General features: G+C 39.9%; 3 pseudogenes; all 3 read left to right on the top strand.

The window, feature by feature from the left end:
- The window catches only part of LOC130523407 (uncharacterized), a 49,800-nt pseudogene extending 39,418 nt beyond the window's left edge, over positions 1-10,382 (top strand).
- Positions 3,619-5,779, top strand: LOC130521994 (uncharacterized; annotated as a pseudogene).
- A 2,950-nt stretch (positions 10,383-13,332) lies between the features above and the next one.
- Positions 13,333-15,350, top strand: LOC130522001 (uncharacterized; annotated as a pseudogene).
- Positions 15,351-22,891: the final 7,541 nt, after the last annotated feature.

Here is a 22,891-nt window from a genome sequence, read left to right as displayed (position 1 = left end):
AGACTCAGCAATGTATTACTGCATATATATGTATGCATTTCAGTTTGAAAAGATCTATATGGTCCATGTTATGAGTTTACATTTGACTGGTCCATCAGTCACCCTCAGAGTCTGTTCAGACAAACGGTTCTGTGACTCTGAACTGCAGAGTACATACTGGGACCTGTGATGAGGAAAAACTGTTTACTGGTTCAAGAAGTCAGGAGACTCGGAACTAGAGATCAATTACACCCATGGAGGCAAAGAAGAACAGTGTTTTGGGGGAGGATTAAAAAACACCTCTTTCTACAATTTTTCCATGAAGAACCTGAATATTTACAAGGCTGGGGCCTACTATTGTGCTGTTGCAGCATGTGGACGAATTCTGTTTGGAGGTGTGCAATGTTGAATGGAGAGCTAGTGTATGTTCTGGAGGGCAGGGGTAATGTGGCCTCCGGCATGAGTGTAGGTTATGAGAGGTTTCTGAAGATGCTAAAGTTTAATGAGGATTTAAGAAAACAGACTCCTGGTATGAATGGAGAGTTGGATATCATCAGCATAGCAGTGAAACAAAGACAGAAACAAGGAATGATGTCGCAAGGGGGAAGATGTACTTCAAGAAATAGAGGTGCTCAACCACTGAGTCTTTGAGGGATTCCTTGTGAGATGGGTGGTGGATGAGGTGCATTTGTTAAATTTGATTGCTGATGGGTTTTTTTAAGGCAATGGTTTTATCAAAGGTAAATTGTGAGTGAGGTGTAGGGGCTGTAAATGGGGATTTTGTGGTGATGTTAAATTCACTTTTGCTCATCAGATTGTATATTTGGTATCTTGACTGGTATTCCTGCAGTCAGCCTGATCTATTTTCTGGCACAATACTTAACCAAAACTATTTTGACAGCATTGAAGAGAATTAGTTTATATTGTTAGCATCTTTTATCTTATTAGCATGTGTTATACTATATGTTTTTGTTTTATGTTACAGTTAGTTTAGAAGTTAGGGATAGTATATAATCTTTAGTAGGAATACACATAAGCAAGTCAGTTGACCCTTCTTTGACATGAATACTGCTTAGACAGTTGGAGCCAGGCAGACAGGAAATGGTAGACCCTCATCGTAAAATATGACAGCATAATTTACTGGTGATTGATAAGTTCCTGGACAGGAATAAGCCCTCTGACCTGGCCATCTGAGAGACAATGGAGAAGGACTGCACCAACACCAAATGAGGCAGGAAGAAGAAGATGAAGTCACCCAAGAAGAAGGACTGGATTGGACTGAATTAGCATCAATAATTACATATGTCTTTCTATAAAAGACTGGGCCAAGGGATAGTTAGGTTGTCAGACTTCATGCCCTGACAGTTGACTTTGTTGTTGTTAGGGTTATGAACTGGCCCGGAGCTCTGTAATATTTGTATCTTGAATTGATTCTATGTGCTAAATACATTTTGAAATTGGCATTTGTTTACTTGAAGTCTTCATTTAAAGAACACGCGGATTGGCAGTGACACACGAGAGGTATTGCAATCCAACAGCATCAATACTCTATATCAATTGAAAATGCTTCAACGAAGCAGGAGTTAACACATTGGACAGAAAAGGACAGAGAAATGTGAATAAAAGTGTTTACACTTATGTCAATCAGTGATGCTTCAGATAATCTTATGTTTCCTGACTCTACTACAGTAAGAGAGGCTGGGAGCACCCTGGATGGATCCCAGTTTGTTTGTTTTTTGAAAAGTACCGTATTTTCACAACCATAAGGTGCGCCGTATTATAGGGCGCACCTTCAATTAACAGCCTATTTTAGAAATATTTTCATACACAGGGCGCACCGTGTTATAAGGCGCATAGCATAGAAACTGCGTAGTGCCTGTGGTTTCATGACGCGTTCACTAGATCGAGCTGCGCTAAAAGGAATGTCAATAAAACAGCCAGATAAGTCAGTCAAACTTTATTAATAGAATACAAACCATCGTTCTCACAACTAAATTCACTCCCAAAACGAATAAACAGCTGTTTTATTATTTTTCCCGAGTGACGTAGTGTTTTCGCGTAACACAGTTCGTTTAATAACAGCGAGTTATAACAGGCAGTGCAACATTTTTATCACAAGTGGATAGTGGAGTTTAATAAATCTTCGATTTAGTGCAACATTTTTATCACGTAGTACCGTTGCGGTAAATCAAACGTTAGTGCAAACACAATATACGGTAACTTGAACTCTCGAAGTAGTGCAAAGCGATAGCAATATAACAACGTTGTTCAAACGGTAATTTCCATATTCACAGTATGACCAGCCTTGTTAAGTTGTAAACACACAAAAGAAACACGTAAAGATCACTTTATCAGTTCATTCCTCATCCAGGAATCCCTTGAATTCTTCTTCTTCGGTGTCCGAATTGAACAGTTGTGCGAATACGGCGTCCAACATGGCCGGCTCCGTCTCGTCAAAGTCGTCATCAGGGTCGGTGTCGCTGGTGTTGTCTGGCATTTCAGTGACAATCCCTGCCTTCCCGAAAGCTCGGACCACGGTCGATGCCCAGGCATTTACGATCCACTGGCAGATAGTGACGTATGACGCTCGGCGCCGTCTCCCCGTCTTGGTGAACGTTCGCCATTCGTCATCCACCGCTCCCACGCAGTTCGCAGTCTAGTTTTGAATGCCCCGTTGACACCAATATTTAGCGGCTGGAGTTCCTTTGTTAATCCACTTCTTGCTTTGTTTCCTCGGAAGCTCCGTTGAGTCTTCTTTACCTGGCGCAGGTCGTCTTGTTGCTTCCTCCACTTCTGCACCATTGATTCGTTCACGTTAAATTCTCTTGCCGCTGCTCTATTTCCGTGTTCAACTGCGTGACTGATAGCCTTCAGTTTGAACTCTGCGTCAAAAGCGCGTCTCTTTCAAGGAGCCATTTTGGGGTCTTTACAGACAGAAATGGTTTGGGACTGAATTTACTGCTGTTACCTCGGCCATGCCTACTGACTACGGTAGCCGCGATTAACCAATATTACCGTAATCCATACAAAAGGCACTCCGGGTTAAAAGGCGCACCGTAGATTTTTTAGAAAATTCTAGGCTTTTAGGTGCGCCTTATAGTCGTGAAAATATCTCATTTACTCTGCTGACCATCAAAAGAATGGTCCTCCTACAGGAGCCTTGTCCTTTTGGAGGTTTATTCCTATTTCAAGTGAGGTTTTCCTTGCAATTTTTGCCTTTTAAGGGCTCAGGATCTGGGTTTCTGGAAAACGCTTTGAGACATTCTTGATTTTAAGAGAAAATTTAGCTGAACATTTAAATCACAGTCAATGAGAAAAATTCCAACACCAGAACTAGATTCGTTCCCTGTTCTGTCACATGCAAACATCATAGTCCATGAAGATTCCATTCCAAAATACTCTTTTTCTCTACTTTCCTGTCAAAAGGCATATCATGCACTCTCCTGGCTCATTCTCTACATTTCTTCTGACATTTGCTTTGATGTTGGTTAGTGAGTTGAATTGTTTGCGTTTTTGTTTTGATATTGGTGGATTGTAAATGTTGAAAACAAAACCAAATGATTGCTCTTCTTTTCTTGTCAAACACATCAACACCTTCCCTTAGCTAAAGAAATGCAAAGGTTATATGTTTGTTTAAAAATATTCTTAATATGTCAAATGTCATTTTCTCATTAGGGCCTTTTCCTATATCTCAAGATCTTTCACCTTTATTACATGTGATTGTGTTTCCTGTATGTCACACCCTCACGTCATGTTACGCTGTCCAATCAAACACAAGCTCTGCATTTATCAGTGTACAAAGAACCAGCCTTCTCTTCACTCAGCCCAATATCTGATGACAAGATGACATCTGCAAAGTTGATCTTCTGGCTGATGTGTTTGGAGAAATTTGGTGAGCATTTTTATGTGTTTTGTTTGTCTGTTTATAGCATCTATGTAAAATTGAAACATCAAAGAGTCTTCTTTTCTGTTTGATTTTAGCTCAGACAGCTTCAATGGAATCTTTGAATTGGAAGACCAATTTTATCTTGGTCAAACCTGGACAGAACCTGACTTTGCCGTGTCTTCAAAAAGATAATGTTTCTCCCACGATCTATTGGTTTAAACAAACTCTGGGAGAGAAGCCGAGACTGATCTGTACATACAGGATATCAAGCGAAGATTGGAAATTTGTTAATGACTTCAAAACCAATCCACGTTTCCAACTACATCCTGGTAACAAAGGAGCTAATCTGACAATATCAGATTTGGAGTCATCAGACTCAGCCACCTATTACTGTGCAAATCAGTATTTAAATGTAGTTGACTTTACAGAAGGTTATAAAGTCATTGTAGAGGGTTCAGGGTTGACCATAGATCAGTCAGCATCACAGTCTATCCAAGCAGGAGGTTCTGTGACGCTGAATTGTACAGTACATACTGGGTGGACTTGTGATGGGGATCACACTGTTTACTGGTTCAGAAACTCTGGACAATCTCAACTGGGACTCATGTACAGCCATACAGGCAGGAATAAGCAGTGTGAGAGGAAAACCAACACCTGTTTCTACAGCTTCTCCATGAAGAACCTGAACACTTCTCAGACTGGGACCTACTATTGTGCTGTTGCAGCATGTGGACACATTCTGTTTGGAAATGGAACCAAGCTGGTGTTTGAGGGTGAGTGAGTTTGAAATAATTTCATTCAAAAGCTGTTAAAGTGCTATTTTATGTGCAGATTGTTTCCATACGCCTGTAAAAATGCGAAAGCCAACATGACCTCAGTGTTAAAAGAAAAATCCAAAATGTAACTTAATTTCTTAATTGCTCTATGTTTAAACACATAGAGCAATTTATAGCAACATGAACCTTAAGTTCTAAGTTCATACAGTAATAAAATTTATGCTGTTTGAATTTTACACCACAGCAGCACATTAAAAACATTTGTGGTCAAAGTATCACTTTAACTCATATTTTTGTTATGTCAGTATAGATCTCTTTGTATACTGTTATTTTATAAAATAATGTGTGAATGGTGATGCCTGTAGTTTCGCTGAATTAGAAAATAATGACATCATAACTGCCCTGATATAAAGTGAGAAGACAAATATGTGTAAAGACCTAAATAATTATCTGAAACGGTATCGCAGATATCACAATTTCTGATGCCTCTCGTTACAGATAAAGGAAACTATCTTGTTTTGGTGTATTTCCTCAGTGCGACCTGGATATTTACCATCATCGTGGTTATTTTATTAACCATTTCACTTTATATGACGAAAAAGAGAACAGCCATCACTCTCTGGGTAACTGATGTAATATATTTTGAATATTCTTAAAAATAATATATAAATGAATGTTGCATTCTGTGTTTCAAAGACTCGCAGTCAGGGATCCCAGACTCACCCACAGCAAACCCAGCGGTGAATATCATTTTGATTATTTTTAAAAAAATTATTTAAATGTGTGTATATATATTTTTTAATTCTCTTTATTTGCCTGGACCAATTTTGTTGTGGGCAATTGCCGTTTCATTTTATTACCAGGGCAACCAAAAGGAAGACAACATCCATTATGCCGCTTTGAGAGCCAACCAGTCCAACAGATCGAGGAAGCAGAAGAACAGACAGAATGAATGTGTGTACTCTACTGTGAGGTCGTAGATGTTGTCCCTTTGTCATTACAGCTCATCACAGGAACAGTAATAATACCATTTTAAACCAATGTTGGAGCTTTTTTGTGCTGTGTTTTAATAATTAGTGTGCATTTCCTTGTAAATTTTACCATTTGTACACTTTCATTTGGAGAGCCAATTAAACACGTTTTGCTTAATGAATTTTGTTTATTCTCGCCATATCCAAATTGATATTCAATTACTTTAACACCATAAATACATTGAGGTATAGATTGTACAGTGGTCACAAAAGCTTTAATTTTCTTATCCAACCTGGAAAGATTAATTTTGATACACATTTAAGGCAAATGTAAGTGCACAAAATACTAATAATAATATGACTAATTACTAATAATTGATGTCCAAAAAACATACCAGTGGCTGGAAAAGGCCAGACTGAAAGACAGCACAGAGCCAGTAACCATGGCTACACAAGAACAGGCCCTGAACACCAGAGCAATAGAGGCCAGGGTCTCCCATACCAGACAAGATCCCAGGTGTGGGCTGTGTAGAGAAGCCCCTGAGACAGTCTAGCACATCACAGCAGGGTGCAAGATATTGTCAGGCAAGGCATACATGGAGCGACATAACCAGGTGGCTGGCATAGTGTACAGGAACATCTGCCCTGAGAATGGGCTGGAGGTCCCACGGCCCAGGTGGAGACACCCTTGAAAGTACTGGAGAACAAGCAGGCCAAGATCCTGTGGGACTTCCAGATCAAGACTGACAGGATGGTGGTGGCCAATCAGCCTGACATAGTGGTGGTGGATAAACACCGGAAGACAGTGGTGGTGATAGATGTAGCAATCCCAAGTGATAGCAACATCAGAAAGAAGGAACACAAGAAGCTGGAAAAATACCAAGGGCTGAAAGAGGAGAGAGAGAGAATGTAGGGTGTGAAGGCAACAGTGGTCCCAGTAGAGATTGGAACACTAGGGGCAGTAACACCCAACCTGAGTAGATGGCTCCAGCAGATACCAGGAAGCACATCAGAGATCTCTGTCCAGAAGAGCGCAGTCCTAGGAACAGCTAAGATCCTGCGCAGAACCCTCAGACTCCCAGGCCTCTGGTAGAGGACCCAAGTCTGGAGAAGGCACCACCCAGGGGGGTGAAGAAGAGAATTTTATTTTGTTTTTTTATTTAAAAAAAAAAAAAAATATATATATATATATATATATATATATATATATATATATATATATATATATATAATATATATATATATATATATATATACCGGTATAGATAGATAGATAGATAGATAGATAGATAGATAGATAGATAGATAGATAGATAGATAGATAGGTACTCTGTTGTAATGGAAAATATGCTGTACCGTAGCGTGGTGAGTCAGTGTCATGCCAATACTGTGTGGTGAAAAGCGCTGAAACATGTGACTTGTGCTATGTCTATTTTTCACTTATCTAATTTAGATTGTTATCTGCCAGGTCATCTCACTGTGGTTACAAGCATTTGACAGTCTCTCTCATTTAGCCAGAAATTGACTGTGATAGGCAGTTTCCTCCTGTTCTACATAAACAACATATATTTACTTAGATATTCCCCACTATGATGAGGACACCCTTAACTATACCTCAGTTTTGCATGTGGTGCCATTAATGTTTGGCACTTCATTTCCTGTCTAAGTCACATTAAACCTTGGCACAAAAATACTTTTTCTGCCAAAAACACATTTATTTGGGCATGGGATAATATTGTTAGATTGACTAAAATGTCAAAAGTTAAACTAGAATCATTGTGTCGATTTGACACATTTTGTATTAAAAATGCGAGTTTATGCCCATTGTGGCTCAAACCTATGAGAATCAAATTATGTTTCTGGCTGAGATGGTGGCCAATGTGAAGGAGCTTTCTTCAAGAACAGCTTTTGTTCACCTCACCCCTCCTATAAAAACTGGGACTTCACTCTCCTCAGCACCACCTGCTGGGTAAACAACTCAAACTGGTACCACCATGGTCGTGATAAATTAACTTTCTGTGGCAAACGTGTCCAGGCTACTGGTACTGTCAGAATCACTCATGCTCAGGTCAGCTCTTAAGCTATCTTAAGTATTGATGTATATTTAAGATGTCTGTTTGTGTTTTCATGTGTGTGAGTATTACGCATGGTGGAGGGGGTGAGGGGCATTTGTTTTGTTAAGAATTCCACATGTTACCCAGGCATTTGTAATTTTATCCTCCTGTAACACAATTTATTCTAGAATTGCTAGACACAATATCCATAGCTAGCATGATGTTGATTTTACTGCCTGCACCAGAAGCCTAAAACTGTTAATATTGGAACTCTAAATCTCACAGAAGCCAGATGGCTGCAGGTAACGCTTTGTCAAAGGTATCAAAGATTGGACTCGTCGATAAAGGGGCTTGAGCTTTCTTTTCACAGACTTCAGTACAGATGAGAAGTCGTTAAATGATATTAGGATGTCATGAGAGAAAATACAATATCCATGTATTTGAATTTAAAAATGCTTTGCATTGCTACAAAAACAATGTGTATATTCTCCAAACTTTTCTGCACAACTGCATTTCATTGTGCATACAGTATGAACAGAATTTTTTTTTTCACCATTTATACACATATACATACAACAGAAGTGACTATTTTTTTTAATAAAAATGTGAGTGTCTTATCAAACAAAGCAAAACACTGATAAATGTGTGTCTACAAGGGTGACGAACCTTTGGGTGTATGATGCAATATCTCAGAGGTACACACATTCAAGACGGAAGCAATTGTGTAGTCTTCTTTCCTTAATAGGTCAAACGGGCCAACCGATCACATGCAGTTTTATTGGTTAAGAGCAAAAAGGGGACCAACATGTCTCTACACCGCCTTTGCACTTTAGACACAATGACATCGTTTCAGAGATTATGCTGTCTGATGTGTGTGTTCTTGGGAAACATTGGTAAGTGCAGATTTTAGGGCTTTTCTAAATGAAAGTATTGTTTTTGTTCTTTGTTGTCTCAAATAGGTGAAACATATATGTGATTTACTTTTTCTCTCCAGTCCATGGGGACAATACGAAGTTGTCCATCCCCATTCGTCAAGATGCTGATTTTCTATCAGCGGACGTTGGTGACAATGTTACTTTAAAATGTTTCTATGAAGACAGTTTTACAAAAACCCTTTACTGGTATAAGCAAGTGATAGGCCAGAAACCAAAGCTAATGTCTAGCTTCTATTTATTTGGTCCAAAAAGCTTCCTTTACGGATGAATTTAGAAACAGCACACGTTTCCAACTGGTTACTGAAAATCTCCAGCATCACTTGACAATTTCAGATTTACGTGTTGCTGACTCCGCTACCTATTACTGCTTAGCAAGCAACTTTTTTGAATATCAGTTTCACGACGGCACAACTGTCAGCGTAAGGGGGTCAGGTTTTAATGTTCCAACTTCAGTGCATCAGTTGGCGTCTGGCACGATTCAATCAGAAGATTCCATGATGCTGAACTGCACAGTTCATACTCCAACCTGCGATGAAGAACATGCTGTTTACTGGTTCAGAAACTCTGGAGAATCTCTACCAGGAGCTATTTTCACCAGTGCAGTCAGAAGGAATAACAAGTGTGACAGGAAAACCAACAGCTGTTTCTTCAACCTATCCCTAAAGAACATGAATGAGTCTCAGACTGGGACCTACTATTGTGGTGTCGCATCCTGTCAAAGCATTGTGTTTGGAGCTTTTACCAAGGTGGAATTTGAGGGTGAGTTTTATTCTAACTTTATGATTCCAATGTTATGACTTGGACTCAAGATTCGGGAGTTTAAAATGATTACTTTACTACTATTACTTGTCCATTGTGAAGGCAGACTTGACACAATGCAAAAAAAAAAAAGTACAATTTTAAAAAAAAAAAATCAATCAAATTCAGAAATGTTGTCCTGAAAACATTGAAACTAGACAGGGTATTTAACTTGGATTTCAAATCTGAACATGATAAATAATGATTAGGTCAACTTAAATTGATAGTAAAAGCTCCACTTTCCAATTCCACTAATTGGTAACTTTGGATTGGAACGAAGAATCGTGTCACTTGAGACGAACTGACTTAACGAATACTTGTTCAAGCTACCTCTTCTACCCTCACTGAAACTTTGACCTCTGTCTGCTGCCGTGTGCATCTACAGATCAGAAAGACTCTCTGGTCTTGTTTTACTTCCTGTGTGGTGCATCATCATTCAGCATATTTCTGGTAGTGTATCTGGCCTTCTCGGTGTGCATGATGAACAATCACAGCTGCAATTGTGAAGGTATAATCAATTGCACTTCCTGTTTTCAATCATGTTGTCTAACATGATTTTTTTTCACAGTTTTAGCATTCATTTTATGTTTCAGAATTGTTTCAGAAAAGATTGTCACCTCTGTCCAAACCAAAGGTATTTTTTATTAGTCAGAATAAAGTCGTTCATTAAATATTCAAAAGGCACTGAGTTCATTGTTGTCATTTACAGGATTGTCCAGATGCAGATGGTTCTGTTTTGTGGAAGAAGAAGATGAACAGAGAACATACCTGGACTGAATGTGTTTACTTCAGTGTCAAGCAGTAGAATAGTAAAATGACCATTTTCAACAATTTTAGATATCCTGTAGTTTCAGAAAACTCACAAAATAGAAAAAGGCTCTTCTGTGGTTTATTTATAGATATTTGATTTATTGTGTACATTCTACATTGTTCAGGATGTTCAGGATCCTTGGTACAATAAAGGAGGAAATAACCAACACACACTTGATTGTCTTGTCCTCCAACGACCAATGAATCATGGTGCAGGAGCTTAAGTGTCCTCAACATCCCAGAATCTGTTTTGTCTTAATTTGCCCCTCATAAGGCCTCCAATGGGAAAGGGGTACTAGGTGGAGGGCCAGACAAAGCACAGATCTCAAAGACATTATCAGTTAGGAACAGCATATCCCACTTAGTGACCAGGGGGCCTAGGCCTGTGGTTGGAGCACATTTGTGCGCGACCAATGGCTGGGACTTTGTCTATGGGCCCAGATCGTCCAAACAGAGACATGAGTCTGTCTTGCAGCAGGGTCTGGGGCCATATGCATTAGGTGATAGGACATGGCAGGGTCACACAAGGATAAAAAGGAGCTCAAGGAAATCCTCAGCAGAAAGAAAAGTTCCTTTTTCACATGCTCTGATTCTGAGAAGAAGGAAGTCAATAGAGAAGTTAAGCATGACATGAAAGCAGCCAAGCTATCGTACAAAACCACCCCTTTTACACATGGTCCTGCTGTATCTGCTGTCAGTATCTGCCACAGGCTGTATCTCCCAGGGCTTTATTTCCCCAGGTTTTTGATTGGTGCAACAACTGACTAAACCCACTAAAACCAAAGAGATTGGTGGTGACTTTTCCAACAAGCACTTGCAGCTGTTGCATGTTTCTTATTTAACAAAAAAATATCCTTAAAGTTAAAAAAAGACTGTAAATAATCCAGAATGCGCAGCTGTTAATTTAGTGTGGCATATACATTTTAGAATTTGTCTATCTGAATAAGACACACAGGGTATGATGAGAACTTATGTAGACACCCTAGGTGTTAGCTTACACACCCCCACACATGTGACGCTGTGCAGTAGAAACAAAACCACAACATCAGTTACTGCTCGACCTGTTTGCTGTCTGTTTTTGCATTTGCAATCATATTTCTTTTTTTTCTTTCTTCTTCTTCTTGGAATAAAACATTACATAATTATAAACACATCATGTAAAGAAATATCAAGTAATATACCATACCATTCATACGTTACCATACGTACAGCCATGTTTTTAGACAATGATGCAAAACACTTAAATTTTGACATGTTTAAAAATAATCCTGTACTTATATATTTTGTCCTGCAGTCAATCTTCTTCTAAAATAAGATTCAAATAAAGTTGCAGCCCTTTATTGTCTAAAATGTCCAAATGTGTTTTTTGTAACACAGTCAGAATCTTTTTTTTAATTGTGCTGCAGCTATGACGGCAATACTTGTACATACTTGCATGGTGGGCTTGACTTTTCCCCTTCTGTCTTGGTGGTTTCAAACAGGAAGTCTTTGCTGTGTCTTAACACACAGCAGTCAAACTACATCGCTTCACTCTCTTGACCTTGGCATTCAAATACAACAACTATTGTAAGGAAAATGACATTGCTGTAATGTTAATGTGATCCCCATTGCAGTCACATCAACACATGTTCTTGTCAATAGTGTTATTTCTGTTTGTATTAAGCACATTTATCCATCAAATTGTCTGTATGCAAACATTTTTAGATTAGATTATATTTTAGATTATAATGACACATTCACTTGAGTACATACATTTTGTTTAATTTATAGGTTAATAAGTGGACTAGTTCATGATTTTATAGGCTTAAAAAAACACAATATTCCAGTTCCTCTGATATACTCCGTGTTGATTCTATCCATGTGCAATAGAGAGTGCTTACATCTTCATCAGTTCCTCCTCCAGCTTCTCTTGCTGTCTTCTCCTCAGGGCCACTGTCTATGGGCCAGGGCCACCAATGCGGTGTTGCTCTGACTTTCCTGTTTTGAATTGTACCTATCTGGGCATTCATTCAGGGTGTCGTGGCATGATCAACTTTTGGCTCATCACTAGTTCTCAACTGGGGTCACCCAAGGATCGGTGCCGTTGCTGCTGCTCTTTGCCATATACGCAACATTGCTCAGGCAAATCATCCCATGGTCTCCCATGATGTTTTATACCACTGCTTTCCACACGGCACCCAGTTCTGCATCTCATTTTCCCCAGACTAACCCTCCGGCTCAGACTAGATCTCACCATGTCTCTCAGACATATCCGCATGGATGCAGGGCCACCACCTTCAACTTAACTATGGTGAAAATGAGCTCATTCTTTCCTTGGCAAAACTATCCATTCATCAAAACATAGATCACAAAATTGGCCCCTCCCTGTTATTGAGGCTGTATGAAACCTTGGAGTCATGATTGTTGATCATCTGAGGTTTTGTGATCATGTAGCATCAGTCTCCCTGTCATCCCGTCACTTTGCCATATCCAACCTCAGAAAAGCCAGGCCATTAAACCTACAAATGCTGATACAAGTCATGGTGATCTCCCATATTTCCACCAATTCAGATAGTCCAACGAAAGCAGGCCCATGCCACCTCACTGCTGATAGAGGTCTACTGTACCTGCCCACATTAAGATCATGTCATTCATGCTGACCGACAGACTAATACCGGAATCTGCTCCCTCTTACGTGAACAATCTTGTTTGAACCATGCTACCCCCTGGTTGCTGCATCATCTTCCAAAGCTGTCTGTCATAATAATTAGTGAGCATTTACTGGATGCATTACTGCAACATGGAAAATATAAAAAATAATGATTGCTGGTTGGTTGGTTGGCTGGTTGTTGTTGATTGGTTAGAAATGATGCACATTATAACTCAACTCAAATTGAATTCTATTTATATATGAAGCAAAATCCTATTCTTAAGGTAATCCAAAGTTTTTTCTTGTGGGTTTTTTTAACCTTTAAATCTTCCTTTAATTTCCCCAACATCAATTTTATCAAGCAAATCTGACATTACAAGTCATCATGTTTACTATATGTCACACCCTCGAGTCATCTCCGGCTGCCCAATCAGATACGAGTGCAGCATTTATCAGTTTAAAAAGGACCAGTCTTCTCTTCACTCAAACCAACACTTGGAGCAAGATGACATCTGCAAAGTTGATCTTCTGGCTGATATGTTTGGAGAACTTTGGTGAGGATTTTTTTTCTTTGTATTTTGTTTATTTATGGCATCATTTGCAAAATTCTAGATTTAAACATTAAATGGTGTTCATTTCTAATTGTATTTTGTTTTCAGCTCAGACAGCTACGATGGAATTTTCTCCATCTTTGAATTGGAAGACCAATTATATCTTGGTCAAACCTGGACAGAACCTGACTTTGCCGTGTCTTCACAGAGATGATGTTTCTACCAAGATCTCTTGGTTTAAAGAAACTCTGGGAGAGAAGCCGAGGCTGATCTATACGAACTGGATATCAAGTAAACATTGGATATTTGTTAATGACTTCAAATCCAATCCACGTTTCCAAATACATCCTGGTAACAAAGAAACTAATCTGACAATAACAGATTTGGAGTTATCAGACTCAGCCACCTATTACTGTGTAAATCAGTATTTAAATGTATTTGACTTTACAGAAGGTTATAATGTCATTGTAGAGGGTTCAGGGTTGACCATAGATCAGTCAGCATCACATTCTATCCAAGCAGAAGGTTCTGTGACGCTGAATTGTACAGTCCATACTGGGTGGACTTGTGATGGGGATCACACTGTTTACTGGTTCAGAAACTCTGGACCATCTCAACTGGGACTCATGTACAGCCATACAGGCAAGAATAAGCAGTGTGAGAGGAAAACCAACACCTGTTTCTACAGCTTCTCCATGAAGAACCTGAACACTTCTCAGACTGGGACCTACTATTGTGCTGTTGCAGCATGTGGACACATTCTGTTTGGAAATGGAACCAAGCTGGTGTGTGGGGGTGAGTGCTCTAATTTTGTGCAGATTATTTTCTGTATATTGTAGAAATTATTTACATATTATCTAGTTTTAAAATATTAAGCCAGCATCCAGTATTTATTTAATTGTCCATAAAAAGGTTATCCTAATTAGCTCTGTTCAGTTGGTTAATATATAGTTTTTATCGAAACATTTACCAGTTCAAACAGATATGGCCTAAATATCCCCCAATTCTCTGTTTACACAAAGCTTTCAGTATCTAAAATGAGGAGAAATTGTAACATTTAAAGCCTGGTTTGAATTGTACATGGACACCGTGACAGTCCTTTAAAAACATAATATTTTTGGTCAAAGTATCACTTTAACTCATTACTTTTTATGTCAGTATAGGTTCTGTTTCTATATTGTTACTTTATAAATAATTTGTGACTGGCGATGTCTATTGTCTCCCTGAATTACACAGTAATGACATCATAACTAGCTTAATATAAGAGAGAGGACAAATTTGTTGAAATACTTAAATGATTGTCTGAAACGGCATCGCGGATATCACAATTTCTGATGCATCTCGTTACAGATGAAGGAAACCATCTTGTTTTGGTGTATTTCCTCAGTTCGGCCTGGATATTTACCATCATTGTGGTTGTTTTTATTATCCATTTCATTTTTTATGACAAAGAGGAAAAACAGTCATCACTCTCTGGGTAACTGATGCAATATATTTTGAAGATTCTTAAAGGTAAACTGGGAAAATTACTTTAAAAAAAATCTTCTCCTGTGTTTAAAACAGACTCTCAATCAAGAGTCCAAGCTTCATCCAGAGCCAATGCAGAGGTGGAGACAATTTGATTTTTTTTTTTTTAAAGTTTATATGTATAAATAATCCTTATTTACACACACTAACTTACCCTTTACATATCTCCAGGGCTACCAAGAGGAAAACAACCTCCATTATTCAGCTTTGAGGAACAACCAGCCCAACAGATCAATGCAGAACAGACAGAATGAATGTGTGTACTCTGCTGTGAGGCTGTAGATGTCTTGTTGTCATTGCAGGTTAACACAGGACCTAATTAAGTATTTTGTATTTACTCATACCGGTTTCTACATTTTCAATTGTATCATTTATCAGTCTCGATGAGGCAAAGTTTTCCTAATAAAGTTGTTTTTTCTGGCCATGTCGACAAATGATAGATTACCTCCATATATTTATATTCATTTTATGAAGACAAAGCTTGTATCGTGCTGTTGCAGTCCTTAATTTGTGAAGTCAAAAGCTGCAACAATCGTTTTCACACCACCATTCATATCCATCGGACTATTAAGTTGACCAAAACACCCACTGGATGAGACAAATGCTCCATTATGTGATCATGACCATGTAAACAGCAGCAGGCTATGTCTTGGATACATAGAAATGCTAAGGCAGGGGCAGTATTATCCAAAGGGTTGGCGTACTCCTGCTGTGGCCACCGTGGTCTCTCCTTCCCGGAACGATTTTTCCCAGGAACGATTTTTGCTTATTTGGGATCCAATTTGCCAGCAGTTTCGAAAACGTAGCTATCTTTGTTGACCTCTTTTTTGTAAAACTTGCGGCATAAAGACTAACAAAACAGATAACAAAATTGAACACAATACAAATATTAATTTTTGATTTAATTAAAAATTACTACCTGCTCAAGATTCCCAATACAACTGAAATCTGTCTGCTGCTTTTTGAATCTGCAGACCTTGGTTAGCTTCCTAATTGGTGCATCAGCATTCAGCATGATGAAAAGCAGTCACAGCTGCCATTGTTAAGATATAATCAATTACAATTGATTTTGCAACAAAAGACCTTCAACAGTTTTATTAGAATTGTGAAAAAACTGGCCAAGGGATTTTTGTCCATCCCTCTATCAGTCTTCTCTTCGACTTCTTTCCCTTTTAAGGGACAGGTGGCCGCTTATCCCACTTCTAACTCACAAAGACAAACACCGTTCATGCCCTCATTCACTTCTAATGTCAATGCACATGGACACGGGGAGAACAGGCAAACTCTGCACAAAAAACCCCCCTGACTGCAGGAACCTTCTTGCTTTGTGCAGCCATTTTAGCCCCTACATAACCGTGCCACCCCTGTGTCAGTTCACCTCATGTGCATCTCCCCTTGTGTTGTGCCACTTTCATCATGTTGTGATTACTGATCACAAAGTGCCATAATCATAAAGCCTAATCTTTACAAATATTATGGTTATGCCATAATCATAATCTTTGAAAATATTATGATTATGGCACTTTTGAACTACCGTATTTTCACGACCATAAGGCGCACTGTAATAAAAGGCGCAGTCTCAGTTGCGGGTACTATATCTGTTTTTAAAACATACATAAGGTGCACCGTATTGTTAGGCGCATGCTAACATACAGTAAAAAATGACAACGGAAGTAAAATGCTGAGTTTCGTCACATTTATTGAACAAAATATTCATTCTTCCGCCACAAAACCATCAAAGTTTTCATCTTCTGTATCTGAATTAAACAGCTGCGCTATTTCAATGTCCAACATCCCAAATTCCTCTTCTTCATCATCTGAATCAGACTCACCAACCGGTTCCGCTTCAGCATTGATTTTGTGAAAGCTCTTCCAATACATGAAGACGGTATCATAGCCCATGTGTCTACAATCCACCCGCATATGGTGGCATAACTTGCCTACCGCTGCCTCATAGTCTTTGTGAAGGAGTGTTCGCCTACCGTCATCCAGCGCTCTGTCCGTTTCCGTGGCAGCCGAGAACAACGGTGAACGACCAACTGTTTCACTCGGTTTTCCAGCTCGGGCCACCTTGCTTTGTTCCCACAGGACATTAAAATGTCTTGCAGCTGCTCGATTGCCATTCTCAGCCGCATATTCGACGGCCTACAAATTGCTGCTTTATGTTGTGCCCATTTGATGAAACCCCTTCCACTTCCTTCCAATAAAGCCTCCATGGTCCTTGATGGGCTTGTAATCATCTTTAGTATTTTCACCTTTTTGACATCACTTTTATCACTATATCCAATGGCTATCAGCTAAAAATCCTCATATTGAACCTCATTTTGGATCACCCATCTAAGGTCCTATGTTTCTTCACCAGGATGAATGGCAGGTAGGCCCATAGCAAATTGCAGAAGTAAACCAAACAAACAAAATCCAAAATGACTGTTCTATGCAGATGTGGCAGGGCGTGGCCTCCCTTCGAACAGGTGCCATATGGAGGTAGTGCCTTAATTGGTGGGTGGGGAGAAAAGGTTTATATAAGGCACTGCCTCCAGCTGGCTTTAGTGTTTTCCCCTTCGACGGGACGGCGGGGTTGCGGCTTATCTGGGCGGTTCGACCATAGCAAATTGCAGAAGTAAACCAAAAGCAAACAAAATCCAAAATGACTGTTCTATGCAACCATAATGATCACTTCAATAATGAAAAATCACCAGGCAGGCAGCAGACAGTGGCCAGGGCTGGGACAGATGTTAAGTTATGCAAATGGATGTGTGCTGTGCCAGATGCCGGATTGGTCATCCGAAGATCAAGTATCTGCCAATTGGTGGATTGTCCAGGAGGGACTAAATTTAAAGCAGAAGATTGCTGCCACCTGCAAGCTCCTCAACTTCCTCAATAATCCAGTGGGCCTCTGATGTGTTTTGAATCATTGTGATGTGTAAAAGTGCACGGCCACATTTTTTATATTGTTTTCTCCTGTTTTTGAAGTTAGGTAGGTTAAGGAATGTATTTTGTTATTGCCTGTTAGGGAACATTTTGGTTGTTTCTTTTCAATTAGACTGATTCTGATTGTTATTTTGGCTAAAAGTCACTCTGAGGATATTTGTGCTGATAAAACCTTTTGAATTTTGATTTTTGGAATGATCCTTGGTATAAATGATCACCCATGTTAACTTTTGATTAACTTTGTGTCATTGGTCACTTAGACCTTGAGGAAGCTGGGGGTTTGTGTTAGGCTCAGAGCTCCTAGACTGGTTGTAACATGGAACAGTAAGGGTCAGTAAAAGGAAATGAGTCCAGGAATGAGTGCTGGAAAGTCAGGCATGAGGCTGTGGAGAGAGTGACGGGAGTGGCAGCATTGTCCTGCTTATGGCAGAACAGATGGTGACAGGACTCAGTTATTGCTTTGCTTGCAGGATTTATTATTTCTTTTTTAGAACAAAGATACTTTCACTGCTGAAGGGTTTTTAAAATATGGCTTTTAGTTTTCTGAATCACGATGCTCTCGTGACTTGACAGTGACTTTAATTACCCAGCTAATCATATCATAACAAACTTGCATTAATATATTCTGATGTACACATGATTTTTAGTCTCTTTGCATTGCTCTACTGGACAAGCCTGGGAAATATATGAAGTTGAGAAGTAAAAGGATCATTAGAATTATGTTTTGTGAGTTTATGATCTGTGATTTTTGCTAATTATTGCCTGTGAAATGGCTCCTGACCATCCAGTCCTGATACAGATGCATTATGTTTTCCCAAACTGTTACTAAAAATTGACTGTTTAAGTTGCAAGGATCAATGCAAACCCAGATGTGTCATTCTTGGATTCAAACAGAAAGCCCTCGTATGTTTTTTCATGTACTTTTCCACGAGTGCGTCTAAAAAAATCAACACGTCACAAGGTCTCAGAGAAACTCATACCCTTGTTTCCTTAATAAGACATACAAAGAAACCGGGTCGGCCAATCACAGCCAGTCAGTAAACTCAGGCTTGAGTGGAGGAAAGGACAAAATTAGTTTCATTCAGCACAGCAACACAATGGTATTTACGTTTGTTTTCTATCTGGTATGTGTGATTGCTGGGAAGATGGGTGAGTGATTTATTATTCTTGTATTATCTATCTAATATGGTGACTCTTAGCACTGGAGCGCTCTCATTTATATTTTTAATATGGAAAGAAACAAACAACCCTCAAAATAATTCATAGCTTTGTTTGTTCTGTTTTTTCAGGTGAGATGACTGTTCTGATGGTTGATAAAGACAAAAACTTTACAGCAGCTATTGGTGACAGTGTAACTTTGGGATGTTTCATCAGATCTGATTTTGTAGCAAAGTATTATTGGTATAAAGAAATAATGGGAGACTTTCCAAGGCTTGTGTCGAGCTTCTATACCTTTGATGAAAGTGCAAAGTTTTATGATGAATTTGTAAAACAATTCACGTTTTGCACTGGATGCAAAGAAAGAACAAAATCACTTGATGATTGCCAATTTACAGCACTCTGATACAGGAACGTACTACTGCGCTAGTAGCTTTTCAGAAAAACTTGAATTCAAAGATGGAATTACAATCATCATAAAGGGTTCAGGTTTGAACATCCCAGTCTTTATCCAGAGACCAGAATATCACTTGAATCAGTCAGAAGGTGCTGTTAGGTTCAACTGCACTGCACATGGCAGAGCCATTGACCAAGAACACGGTGTTTACCAGCTGAGAACATCTGAAAATCTGATCCAGGAGCTCTTTACACATGGAAAAACAACACTTGTTTCTACAGTTTGCCAGCAAACAACCTGGCTGTTGATTGTGCTGTTGTAACATGTGGACACTTTCTAAAGCTACCCCAAAAGCCACCCGGAGCGGAGGGTGAGTCGGTTTCATCTAAGAAATTAAATATAAGACAATGCATCATCTAATCTCTCTGAATCTGCAGATGGTTATCTTAATCTGTATATTCTGAGTGGAGCGTTGGCGTTCACCACCATTCTGGCCAGTTTCATGGCTGTCTTACTGTGCAATATCTACAAGAGCCAAAGCGGCCGCAGTGGAGGTAAAAGTTTTTGTGAACTTAAAGTAAGTAAAACACAATGACACAATGTCGGTTTGTTTTGTTTCAGGAAGTATCTTGAGATATTCAGATGATCCTACCACAAATGAAGAGGTACTTGTTATCTATATTAATAAAAACATCCTGATTGCTGTGCATCATATAGGTATTTCTATTTTCTGTTTCAAGGGCCACACAAATGAGGATGTTCTCCACTATGCTGCCTTACGGACGAGTATGACCGACAGACCAAAGAGACAGATGGGAGCCATAAACGAAGAATGTGTGTACGGAAGAGTAAAGCATCATCGCTAAACATGTTTCAGCTTTGGGTGAATGATTATGTACATTGTTGTGTTTAAGAGTTTATTACTTTGTTTCTTAATACTGTTCATATTCTTAATCTGTTCCATGTGTATAAAATACAGTAACTTTTTAAGTGATATGTAATGCTTGATCAACCTATACAAACCTGTCGAGAATGTATTTTTTTCTTAAATAAAGGAGAATATCTTTTTTAAAAAAACATGCCAACATAAAGTGATTTCAACTGCCAAGTTTGCATGAATAATATTTTTGCTGTTTAATGTACTTTGGTATACATCACCTGGGCCTGAGTCTCAGCAGCAAACCCGCAAATGTGAGACTCACAAGATAAGATTTCTGAAGAACCTCAGAGCTCTTATCTAAAACACTCGTGAGTGGAAACACATTGTAAGAGCAATTTTAATTTATCGAAACCTCTGAAATATCACTTTTATTTTGGAGACCATGCTACTCTGACTTTTTTTCAGATGATGGGTTTAGGGTTTATTATCTTCTCAACATTACTTGAAATATAACCGAGATGTTCATACAATTAAGATCTGATTCTGCATTCAGGCCTTTAGCTTTAAATGAATGAATCCTGAACAGTCATCATCTCAAGACATCATCCCACCTGTGTGTGGTACAAATCTGGTAGTCCCATGAAAATGATGTCAGCCATATCTATTACTTAATCGTACACAAATGCAATTGTTAGTGTCTTTGGAGGAGGGTCCGCCGGATACGAACCTGAGGATCAGTATCTTCATCAACTTCATAACAATCCGATCGTACCTCGTGATTAGAGCAGTCCAGATGTGCACCTCGGATTCAGGATTTTTCGCCTGGGCTTGGAACAGTGGACCAGCTCTACACCCTCAGCAGGGTCTTCGAGGGTACATGGAGTTTGCCCAACCTGTCCACATGTGTTTTGGTGGACTTGGAAAGGCATTCGACCGTGTCCCTCGGGTCCTGTGGGGGGTCCTCCGAGAGTATGGGGTGTCGGGCTCGCTGATACGGGCCGCCCGCTCCTGTACGATCGGTGCCAGAGTTTGGTCCGAATTGCTGGCAGTAGTCGAACTCGTTTCCGGTGAGGGTTGGTCTCCGCCAGGGCTGCCCTTTGTCACCGATCCTGTTCATAATTTTTATGGACAAAATTTCTAGGTGCAGTCATGGTGTTGAGGGGATCCGGTTTGGTGACCTCAGGATCGGGTCTCTGCTTTTTGCAGATGATGTGGTCCTGTTGGCGTCATCGGCCCGTGACCTCCAACTATCACTGGATCGGTTCGCCGCCGCATGTGAAGCGGCTGGGATGAAAATCAGCACCTCCAAATCCGAGGCCATGGTTCTCGACCGGAAAAAGGGGGAGTGCCTTCTCCGGGTCAAGGAGGAGATCCTGCCCCAAGTGGAGGAGTTTAAGTACCTCGGGGTCTTGTTCACGAGTGAGGGAAGAATGGAGCGGGAGATCGACAGGCGGATCGGTGCGGCGTCCGCAGTAATGCGGACTCTGCACCGGTCCGTTCTGGTGAAGAGAGAGCTGAGCCGAAAGGCGAAGCTCTCGATTTACCAGTCGATCTTCGTTCCTACCCTCACCTATGGTCATGAGCTTTGGGTAATGACCGAAAGAACAAGATCACGGGTACAAGCGGCTGAAATGAGCTTCCTCCGTAGGTGGCTGGGCTCTCCCTTAGAGATAGGGTGAGAAGCTCTGCCATCCGGGAGGAGCTCGGAGTAGAGTCGCTGCTCCTCCGCGTTGAGAGGAGCCTGATGGGGTGGCTTGGGCATCTAGTCAGGATGCCCCTGGACGCCTCCCTGGTGAGGTGTTCAGGGCATGTCCCTCCGGTAGGAGACCCCCGGGGAGACCCAGGACACGTTGGAGAGACTATGTCTCTCGACTGGCCTGGGAACGCCTGGGGATCCCTCCGGATGAGCTGGAGGAGGTAGCTGGGGAGAGGGAAGTCTGGGCTTCTCTCCTTAGGCTGCTGCCCCCGCGACCCGACCCCGGATAAGCGGTAGTGGATGGATGGATAGTGTCTTTGGATATCCTTGTAATATTTGGTCTGTGCAGATTCTTTTTTTTTCAAACTTGGAAAAGGAACCTTTAAACATTCTAAAAGGTTCCTGATTAGTGGTTGAGGTGCATGTGGTGTCACATCACAACACATTTGGTGACTTTGTGCAGAGCGATGTGAAAAGCAATTATAGAAAAGTGGAGGTAAGAGTGTGCACTATTGCAGTTCCCACTTTAAGAAACACAACACACAAAAATGGACAATTTAACTCAAGAAGATTCTGTGATTCCAGCTGAGCTCAATAAAATCAATCAAAAAAAAAAAATCGAATTAATTTTAGCTCTTACAAGAGAAACTGTGAAAATTGAAGCCAGACATTATCACATACAGTTCTGCCGATGTTATATTTTACTGCTGCAAACCAAAATGGAAGAAATTTAGCATAGTTTCTACTTCATGTGGTTTTCTTTGTGTTTGTGGTTCTGTGAAGATTTTTGAACACATAAAAAGTCGTTTATCGTCTTTGTATCATTGTATTAAACAGATGCTCAAAAGTAAATAACATGAAGATCAGTTGCTGTTATGGCCACAAATGAGACTGGAGGGATAAAGCAGGGTTT

The sequence above is a fragment of the Takifugu flavidus genome, chromosome 3 (genome assembly GCF_003711565.1).
Source record: "Takifugu flavidus isolate HTHZ2018 chromosome 3, ASM371156v2, whole genome shotgun sequence".
NCBI lineage: Eukaryota > Metazoa > Chordata > Actinopteri > Tetraodontiformes > Tetraodontidae > Takifugu > Takifugu flavidus.
This window is presented reverse-complemented; position numbering and strand designations above follow the sequence as displayed.